Source organism: Ornithorhynchus anatinus, chromosome 2, assembly GCF_004115215.2.
Source record: "Ornithorhynchus anatinus isolate Pmale09 chromosome 2, mOrnAna1.pri.v4, whole genome shotgun sequence".
Lineage (NCBI taxonomy): Eukaryota > Metazoa > Chordata > Mammalia > Monotremata > Ornithorhynchidae > Ornithorhynchus > Ornithorhynchus anatinus.
In genome coordinates this window covers 158,233,723-158,244,786 of record NC_041729.1, presented here as the reverse complement: position 1 = coordinate 158,244,786, position 11,064 = coordinate 158,233,723, and the positions used below count along the sequence as shown (strand labels likewise).

Here is an 11,064-nt window from a genome sequence, read left to right as displayed (position 1 = left end):
AGTCTAATGGGGAGGTCGCACAATAAAATCAATTAAATGTATTCCTTCCTTAGACTGTAAATTCCCCCTTTAGACTGTAAGCACCTTCTTAGGCTGTAGGTTCCTTGTGGACAGGGAATCTGTCTACTAATTCTGTTGTCCTCTACTCTTCCAAGTTCTTAGTACAGTGTTCATATCATTAAATTGATTCCTCGAATCCTGTAATATAATTTTTCACTATCTCATCTCCTTGTTATTTTTGAAATTCTTCTACAATCTCTTGACCTCATATTATCATGAGTAATGATTTTCAACTGTCTTTGTTCTTCAAAGAGAAAGAACTCAACCTCAACATTCTCTTTCTGAGTCGAACTGATTTTCCAAAATTGTGCTTCGACCAACTAATGCAGTGTCTGAGAAACAGACTCTTGACAGAATTTCTTGACTGCCTCTTGAAAGCTGACACTCGATCATTTATGAAGTCAACCCAGTTACTCGTGAAATTTTCTTCCTTCAGGTACAGTGCCAAGAAAACATTCTCATCTCCAGCCATTTATAGAAAATGTTCAGATTTTAGAACCAATGGCTTCTCTTTCTGCATTGAAATAGATGTCAAAAGTAGGGAAGAAGAGCTATTTCTCAATCCACCTTCCTGTGATAAAAATATATGGTCTTACGCCACATCCCTGGCGGTCCATGATTTTCCACTCTTCAATAAAGCTCTGATTTCAATAAGACATCAACATTTATGTTGTCAAGTAATGATGATGTTGGGATTTGTTGAGTGCTTACTATGTGCCGAGCACTGTTCTAAGCGCCAGGGTAGGTACAGGGTAATCAGGTTGTCCCACATAAGGCTCACACTCTTCATTCCCATTTGACAGACGAGGTAACTGAGGTACAGAGAAGTGAAGTGACTTGCCCACAGTCACACAGCTGTCAAGGGGCTGAGTTGGGATTCGAACCCATGGCCTCTGACTCTCAAGCCCGGGCACTTTCCGCTGAGTTATCGGCTGGCCTTGGTTATTTAGATTGCTTTTATCTTGTTAATTGGCCCATCTTCCCTTTCTTTCTGTCATCTCTTTGCATACTTCTAGAAACCAATTCTTTGGGTGAAAGCAGATGCATGTTGTACACTACTGCAGCTCTTATAAGTTTGTTTCCTTGTCTCCCTGTTCATCCTTCACTCTACCTGGAATCCCATCTCCCTCACCTGCTCTTTGGACTTCATTTACTTCTCATCCAATTCTTTTCCTTTGGGCTCTTGAGCTTTTCCTCTATAACCGTTTTCTAACTTTGAGCCATTTTCTATCCTAGTATTTCTCCCTCATAGGATTCCTGTGGTCAGCCAGATGTTATGGCTGACAATAAGTCTAAATAATACTGAGGTACCGTATCAGACTATACCAGGGGAGCCATATACCCATCAAAAAAAAAATTTGGCATTTTTGATATAAAGGCTGTAATGACATTCAGCTACTTAGGCAGTGCACTTAACAAGATGCAATAATAGGGAAATAGAAAAGAGAAACAAGAAGGCAACTCCTTCCTCTGGGAGACTGTAAACCAGAATGGAGCAGCAATGTAGAAATTAGGTGTTATCCAAGCTTCTCTACAGCACTGAGACTTGAGTAACATATGACATCACATCCGGCTCCCCGAGAAGTCCCACCACAATATTTATGGGCTATAGTCAATATAAAATGGAAAGAGAAGATAACAAATAACAAGGATTTGGAATAATAATAATGGTATTTGCTAAGCACTTACTATGTGCCAGGCACTGTTCTTAAGACTGGGGTGGATGCAAGCAAATCAGGTTGGACATAGTCCCTAGTACCATGTGGGGCTCAAAGTCCCAATCCCCTTTTTACATGAGGTCACTGAGGCACAGAAAAGTGAAGTGACCGTGCCCAAGGTCACAAAGCTTACAGGTGGCAGAGTAGAGATTAGAACCCATGACCTTCTGACTCCCAGGCTTGTGCTCCATCCACTAGGCCATGTAATGTGTCTCAATCATATATACTGAATGCTTACTGTGTGCAGAGCACTGTATTAAACACTTGGGAGAGTACAATATAATAATAAAATTGACACTTTTCCTGGATCTTACAGCCTAGAGAGGGAAGCACCCATAAATATGAATCAATAAATTATAGGTCAAGGCACAAAGAAGTTAAGTAACTTGCCCAAGTCACACAGAAAACAAGTGGTGGACTAGGGATTAAAACTCAGGTTCTTCTGACTTACAGGCCTGTGCTCGATCCACTATAAATCACTCCATCATATTTATTGAGCACTTTCTATATGCAGAGCACTTTACTAAGTGCTTGGGAGAGTACAACAATTTGACGGACACATTCCCTGCCCACAACAAGCTTACAGTCTAGACAGGGAGATAAACATTAATATAAATAAATCAATCACGGATATGTACACAAGTGTGGCGGGGATGAGGGGAGGGGTGAATGAAGGGAGCAAATCAGAAGGGAGTGGGTAAAAGGGAAATGAGGGTTTAGTCAGGAAAGGCCTCATGGAGGAGATGTGCCTTCAATAAGGCTTTAAGGTGGGAGAGTAATTGGAGGATATGAAGGAAGAGGGCATTCCGGGCCAAAGGTGGGACATAGATGAGAGGTCAGTGGCGAGATAGAAAAGATCGAGGTTTAGTGGGAAGGTTGGCATTAAAGGAGCAAAGTGTGCGGGCTGGGTTGTAGTAGGACAGTACCGAGGTTAGGTAGGAGGTGATTGAGTGCTTTAAAGCTGATAGTAAGGAGTTTCTGTTTGATGCGGAGGTGGATGGGCCATCACTGGAGGTTCTTGAGGACGGAGGAAACATGGACTAAATGTTGTTGTAGAAAAATGACCCGGGCGGCAGAGTGAAGTATGGACTGGAGTGGTGAGGGTCGGGATCATATCTGCCAACTCTATTATATAGTACTCTTCCAAGTGTGTAGTACAGAGCTCTGCACAGAGTAAGTTCTCAATGCCATTGATTCCCTCTACCTTCATAATCATTTTTTCAGTGATAGTGACACTTATTGAGCACTTACTGAAAGTAAAACACTGTAATGAGTGCTTGGGAAAGCAGAGGAGGAGTGAGACTCACGTTGCCTGCCTTCAAGAAGCTTACAAGCAAATGACGGACACAGTAGACCAGGTGTACTGACAAATAGTGGGTTCAGGGAGAAAGACAAGGAGAGAGTAGAAAGTAATAAAGTTATCAGTTTGAAATAGCTGACTATACAAGTAAATATACATCCAGAAAGCCAAGAATTCATTTATTCATTCATTCAATAGTATTTATTGAGCACTTACTATGTGCAGAACACTGTCCTAAGTGCTTGGAATGTACAATTTGGCATCAGATAGACACAGTCCCTGCCCACTGACGGGCTTACAGTAGAGAATACAATACATGAGTACTCAGGGTGACATGACCACAATGTTGCGAATCAATAGATTAATTGTATTGTTGAGCACCTCTTGGTTAAGAGAACTGTATTATTTATTAGAAACGATCAATAACATTGGTGAATCTGCCACTTGCCTGCTTTGTGACCTTGGACAAGTCATTTTGCTTCTCCCTTTTCCTGCAGGGTCCTTGCACTCCAGTGGAAAAATTGGTGAATGCTTTCTAAATAAGGTGGGGTTTTGGAAATTTGCGTGGTTCAGTGGAAAGAACACGGGTTTAGGAGTCATGGGTTCTAATCCCGGCTCTGCCACCTGTCAGCTGTGTGACTTTGGGCAAGTCACTTAACTTCTCGGTGCCTCAGTTACCTCATCTGTAAAACGGGGATTAAGACCGTGAGCCTCACGTGAGACAACCTGATTATCCTGTATCTACCCCAGCGATTAGAACAGTGCCCGGACATAGTAAGCACTTAACAAATACCAACATTATTATTATTATTACATGAAGTTTGGAGGATTTAGAGGTAGGTCCAGGAAGGTGAAATAGTGTGAACGAGGGTTGAACTGTGGGAGAGTCGAAAGTATGGCACAGGTAGAAAGCGAGCTTTGCGAAAAACAAGTGATAAAAATCACACTTCCACATGCTTTTTACAAACCACATCCACCAAATACTAGCAAACTTCAGCAAACTGCCCCATGGCCAGTGATAATCTGAACATTTGCAATTTCCATCTCAGATCCTATTGACTAGATTCTGAAATACCACCGTCTTGCAAACAGTCATGAAAAACGGTGACATCTTACGGTCGAAAAGCCCTGTCAGGGCAGACAACCCTAAAAATTAAAGTAATTGAGTTGTGATCGCTTGCCTCGCTATTCATTTTTGGCAAGGGTTTGCTTCTGTAAGGAACAATGCTGCCATATGTTCAGTAATTCAGCATTTGGCAGGTTGGGGTCCATTAGCAGCGAACCTATTTCAATCAGAAGAGTTATCATCTATGATATAGACCCTCATTCTTTGGTTTTATCAAGGATATCACCATACGGTTATCAACTGGGCCCTCTTCCAAGTTGGGAATTATCTAGGGGTCCTGATCTGATGGAGGTAGTGAATATTCTACAGAAATGAAGTCAGAAGAAGCTGTTCGGGGGATAAAACCGCTCCCATCGCTCAGCCTGAATCAAGCTCTGCTGAAGCAGTGGCAAAATGTGTTCACAGTCCATCATCCCACACTGGACCACTGAATTCCTACTTAAAGGGTCTTCTCTCCACACCCTCCAGACTCCAAAAGTCCCCTCCTCCTCCAAAGAGACAATCAATCCAGAGTACTCTTGGAAGCCCTTGGAAGAGTAACAATAATAATATTATTATAATTATGGAAATTGTTAAGCATTTATTATATGCCGGGGAATGTACTAAGAGCTAGGGTGGATACAAAAAAAAATCAGGTTGCACACAGTCCCTGTCCCATCTGGGACTCACATTCTCAATCCCCATTTCACAGATGAGTTAAATGAGGCACAAAAAGTAAAGATAACGATGATATTTCTTAAGCGCTTAACGTGTGTCAAGCACTGTTCTAAGCATTAAGTATTGTTCTAAGCACTGAGCATTGTTCGAAGAGAAGGAAGTGGCTTGCCCAAGGTCACAGAGCAGACAAGTGGTGAAGCTGGGATTAGAACCTATGACCCGTTGACTCCAAGGCCTGGGCTCTACCCACTACACAATGCTGCTAATAATTATTACTATTGTTACTGTGGCACTGGCTAAGCCCTTTCTATAGGCTAAGCACCACACTAAACACTGGGATAGACACAATACAATCACAACAGATGCATTAAAATAGAGTTGCAATGTCCTGGCCTCATGGAGCTTAGAATACAGTAAGGAAGAATGAAAGGAGAAGCAACACAACATAAGGATATGTACATAAATGGTACAGAGGTAAAGGTGAGAGTACAGTGCTCTGCAGACAGTAAGTGCTCAAACACGATTGAACAAGGAACCTGAAGTGGACGCACCATGGCATAATAAGCACTTAACAAATCCCAACATTATTATTATCATAGTGGAAAGAGTACAGGTTTAGGAGTTGGAGAACCTGGATTCTAATCTCAGTTCTTCCACCTCCCTGTTGCTTTGGACAATTCAGAAGCCTTTCTGTGCCTCAGTTTCTTCTGTTCTGCCTCCTCCTTTGACATTATTATTATTATTATGGTATTTGTTGAGCGCTTTCTATGTGGCAGGCACTGTACTAAGCATTGGGGTAGATACAAGTTAATCAGGTTGGACACAGTTGCTGTCCCACATAGGGCTCACAATTTGCTGTCCCACATAGGGCTCACAATCTCATCCTCCATTTTACAGATGAGGTGACTGAGGCACATAGAAGCAAAATGACTTGCCCAAGGTCACAAAGCAGACAAAAGGCAGAGCTAGGATTAGAATCCATGACTTCCCGACTCCCATGCCCTATCTCTGCACCACACTGCTTCTGCCTCATGTTGGGCAGGGACTGTGTCAGATCTGATTTTCTGGTATTTACCCCTGTGCTTGGCATAAAGTTCTTAATATCACAGCTATAATTATTATCTTCTAGGCACGATGCCCTATCCCTCTTGTGTTTATTACTGCCTTGTCCTTTATATTGCTGTTACTGTTTTATCATTCTTTCTGCATCCATACTATCTTCCATCCCCCTTATTCTTAGGCTAGGAGCTCCTTGGGGGCCCATAGTCCATGCCCAATGGTCAAATTTCTCTTTTTACCTAGGGATTAAAACAATCAAAATCACATTTATTGAGCACTTATTGTGTGCTAAGCAGTAAAGTAAGCACTTGGAAGAGTACAGTATAACAGAGGTGGTAGACATGTTCCCTGCCCACAGTGAACTTACAGTTTCAAGGGAGTTATAGGCATTAATATGGACAAATAAATGATAGATATGATGTCTAATCCCTGTTTTATAGATGTAGAAACTGAGGTGATTAAATAGCATTTTTACACGAGTGCTCAGGATGGATATAAAGTAAGTATGCCCCAGCGATGGGATTTTAGATTACTCGAAGTGGGGAGTGCCATGGTCTGTCGGGTCTGTGGAGGGACGGAGTTCATGGTGAGGGGGTGAAGGTTAAGAGAGGTGAGAATGGAGTACCGTCAGAAGGTTAGCTTGAAAGGAGAAATGAGAGTGATCTGAAGAGTAATGGGTGATGGAAACACAGATATAAAATGGGGCAAGTTAGTTGAGAGCCTTGAAGCTGAGTGTGAGGAATTTTTGCTTGTTTTGGAGAGATATAGGAAACCACTGGGAATTTTGAGGAAAGGAGGGATGACTGGTGAGCAATATTTCAACAAGACGATTCATGCAAAAGTGTGTGGTATGGATTGGAGGGAGAAGGGTCTGGAGGCAAGGAGACCGGTGAGGTTGCTGATGCAGTAATCCGGCCTTGATGTGATTAGAGCTTGGACCAGGTGATTTAGGCAATAATCATAAAAACTGAGGTATCTGTTAAGCCCTTACAACGTGCTAAGTACTGAACTGAGCACTGGGTAGTCACAAGATAATCAGATCTCACATGAGACTCCCAGGCTAAGCAAGAGGAAGAACAAGTATTGAATCCCAATTTTTCGGGCGAGGAAATGAGGCACAGAGACGTTGTGACTTGCCCAATAAGGCAGACAAGTGGCAGAGCTGGAATTAGAACCCAGGTCCTCTGACTACAAGGGCCATGGTTCATCTACTAGGCCACACTGCTCCAACAGGATTTGATATTTGATTGAAACTGAGACGGGGAAATTAGCACGGGTTCCAGAATGGCACCGGGGTTGTGAGTTGGAGGTTGTGGGTTCCTCTGCTGGGGAGGATCGTGGTGTTATCGACAGAGATGGAAAAGTAGGCTGAGCTGTGGAGCCGCTCCTTATGTCCAGTGGAATGAGCACAGCTGGGAGAAGAGACCTGGATTCTAGTCCCAGATCTGCGTGGAGGGCACCCCTGAACGTCGTCTCCTCTACTGGCAGAGACCCAAAGCAGGATGGCCTATGGGATAGAGGAGGGGACTGGAAGTCACAAAGACGTGGGTTCTAATCCTAGCTCTCCACTTGTCTGCCATGTGACCTTGGGTAAGTCACTTAACTTCTCTGGGCCTCAGTGACCTCATCTGTAAAATGGGGATTAAGACTGTGAGTCCCATATAGGACATGAACTGCGTCCAACCTGGCTAATTTGTCTCTATCACAGCACTTAGGACACTGCCTGGTACGCAGTAAATGCTGAAATACTATTTTAATTAAATTATCGAGGGTCTATTCTGACTTTTCCACCCCCTCCCTCCTGGTACCTTTGGCTGTAGGAAGGAAACAGGGAAAAACCATCTGTGAAGACCATGTCCATTCACGACTGGTTAATTGCGGGCTTCTTTCTCGATCCACAGGCCTCTGGGAATTCTTGGGCAATATAAAGGAGATGACTAATTAAGCTACATTTTCATAAATTAAAATTATAGGGAAAAATAACCGGAAACCCTTTCTATTTCTCCACTAGTCTGACCACAGCAGGAATCCTCTATAGTTAAATCTTAGTGACAATCAGGCCTCCACCTATTTTCAGAGTGCTTAATGATCAGTAATTAAGATTCAGTCATCCGATTCAGGCGGACCCCGCTGTATAACTTAACCCACAATACTGATGAATCATCAGCTTTTTTTTTTTCAATTTGCTAACACCGTGTGGCCAGAATAAACCTCCAGAATAAATCATGCTTTGTGTAAATGAGGAGGTTTGCTAGAACACAGCCAGAGACCACCTGTGAACAATTTAAGATTCTAGAACTCTCCTCTCCATCCTCGCCTTCTGACCCCTCCACACTAATCTACTGACCTTGTCTCTTACTTCTCGTTCTCTCAATATCTCTCTTCCCTAAGCACTGGCCTTTTCCGTGATTAGTTATTCCAAACCACTGCTATGTTGCAAATGCAGAGACCTTCCTCCTGAGTAATTCTTGGCCCTGCAACACGTTTCTTCTAATAAACACAATTCATAATTGTGGCATTTGTTAAGTGCAAATCATGTGCCAGGCACTGTATTAAGCACTGGGGCGGATACAAGCAAATTGGGTTGGACATAATCCCTGTCCCACGTGGGGCTCAGAGTCCCAACCCCCATTTTATAGATGAGGCAACTGAGGCAGGGAGAAGTGAAGTGACCTGTCCCCAATCACACAGCGGAGAAGTGGCGAAGCCAAGCCGAGTCATGCTAATCCATGACTCTCTGACCCTCAGAAATGTGCTCCATCCACTAGGCGAGGAGCAGCTTGGCTTAGTGGAAAGAGCCCGGGCTTGGGAGTCAGAGATCGTGGGTTCTGATCCCGGCTTCGCCACTTGTCAGCTGTGTGACTTTGGACAAGTCACTTCACATCTCTGTGACTCAGTTACCTCATCTGGAAAATGGGGATTATGACTGTGAGCCCCAACTGGGACAACCTGATTACCTTGTATCTTCCCCAGTGCTTAAAACAGTGCTAGGCACATAGTAAGCGCTTAACAAATACCATAATAATAATAGTAACCATTTAACAAATACCATGTTATCAAGTTATCATTTGTTATCAATTTGTTATCATTTGGTTATCATTTGTAATCATTATTATCATTATTCCATGAACCTTAGCAACTCTTACTTTAGCGACATTTATCCAGAAGGCGATATTTGCTTTCCAGGATTTATCCACCCCTCCTTCTGTTATTCACTAGTATTGATTGAGCACTTACCTCTGGAGAAGCAGCGTGGCTCAGTGGAAAGAGCACGGGCTTTAGAGTCAGGGCTCATGAGTTCGAATCCCAGCTCTGCCACTTGTCGGCTGTGTGACTGTGGGCAAGTCACTTAACTTCTCTGTGCCTCAGTTCCCTCATCTGTAAAATGGGGATTAAGACTGTGAGCCCCACGTGGGACAACCTGATTCCCCTATGTCTACCCCAGCGCTTAGAACAGTGCTCGGCACATAGTAAGCGCTTAACAAATACCAACATTATTATATTATTATTAGACCATTCTGCTAAGCATTTGTGAGAGTACAACAGAGTTAGTAGATGTGCTTGCTCCCTCCAAGGAGTTGAAAATCCAGTGGGAGAGTGACTGAGTCACTCAAATAAATTTCAGGTAGGTGGAAGCAATAGAATATAAAGATAATTCATGCAAAGTGAGGGAAGTGAGTCTCTAAGGGCTTAGATAACCCAGAAGTCCTGAAGCGACAGAAGAAAAAAGGTGAAAAGGTGAGAGATTAATCAGGAAAAGTCTCCCAACTTATCCAGAAAAAGGATCCCCCTGGCTGTGGGCAGGGAATGGATCTGCTTATTGTTGTATTGTCCTCTCCCAAGTGGTTAGTACCGTGTTCTGTGTAAGTCGCTTCACTTCTTTGGGCCTCAGTTCGCTCATCCGTGAAATGGGGAATAAGATGGTGAGCCCCATGTGGAACAAGGACTGGGTCCAATCTGATTTTCTTGTATTTGCCCCAATGTTTGACCCTCTCGGAATAGCACCTGGAGAGTTTCCAATACTCTACCAGTCGCGACTCCGGGAGGGAGAGTCAAGCAGAGGCTTACCCATTCCATCCCTAGCTTGGCCAGTGGCTAGTGAGTGGAAAGCCACCTGCTACAAGTCAAAACTCACCTCTGCTGGGCAGCAGCGGCACGGGAGAGGGTCAAGGACGGAGACTCGAGGTGACTGCACGGAAGGAGGCAAGGGTAAACAACTTCCAGAGTTTTACCATGAAAACTCTATGGATCCACTACCAGAACTATTGTAGATAGAGGTGGGGTGTTCTGGGAAAGATGTTTCCGTGGTGTCGCTATGGGTCGGAGAAGACCCAACAGCATACGACAAGACTTCGATGCTTATTACAGTGCCTGACACATAGTAAGTGCTTAACAAACACCATAAAAAGATAAACAAAAAATCCCCAAAACCCGGGAGCATGTAAGAGGAAACTGCGATACATTCATCTGCACAGATCCTCCTCTGCAACTTTGAATCTCTGCCCTCAGGTAGCTTCCAAACTCATGGCGGAAACAGATGTTTGAATCAGTTAAGGAACTGAGTTATTAGGCTGTGGACATAGGGAAGCAGAATGGCGGAGTGGATAGAGCCTGGGTGTGGGAGTCAGAAGGGTGCAGCTTCTAATCTCAGCTCCACCACTTGTCTGCTGAGTGACCTTGGACAAGTCATTTCACTTCTCCGTGCCTCAATTTCCTCTACCGTAAAAATGAGATTGCAAACCCCATGTGGGACAGGGACGATGCCAACCCAATTTTCTCGTATCCACCCCGGCACTCAAGACAGTGCCTGGCACAGTAAACACTTAACAATAACAAATAGCACAATTACCATTACAGTGAGCGCTCAATAAATATGACCGAGTTAAATGAATGAGCAGATTTGCTCTTAACTATAACAAATAGCACAATTACCATTACAGTGAGCGCTCAATAAATATGACCGAGTTAAATAATTGAGCGGATTTGCTCCCTCTAGACTGTAGGCTTGTTGTGGTCAGGGAATGTGTCTGCTTATTCATTCATTCATTCATTCAATCAGTGGTATTTGAGGTCTTACTGTAGGCAGAGCAGTGTACTAAGCGCTTGGACTGTACAATTCGGCATCATTGTATTGTACTCTGCTG

The 11,064-nt window shown here is 43.5% G+C and overlaps 1 non-coding gene across 1 annotated transcript; it reads left to right on the top strand.

Annotated features, from left to right (window-relative positions):
- Nucleotides 1-9,907: 9,907 nt before the first annotated feature.
- LOC114809399 lies at nt 9,908-10,045 on the top strand. Its single transcript, XR_003757186.1, has one exon. It is a non-coding gene; the product is annotated as a small nucleolar RNA SNORA7 (small nucleolar RNA).
- Nucleotides 10,046-11,064: the final 1,019 nt, after the last annotated feature.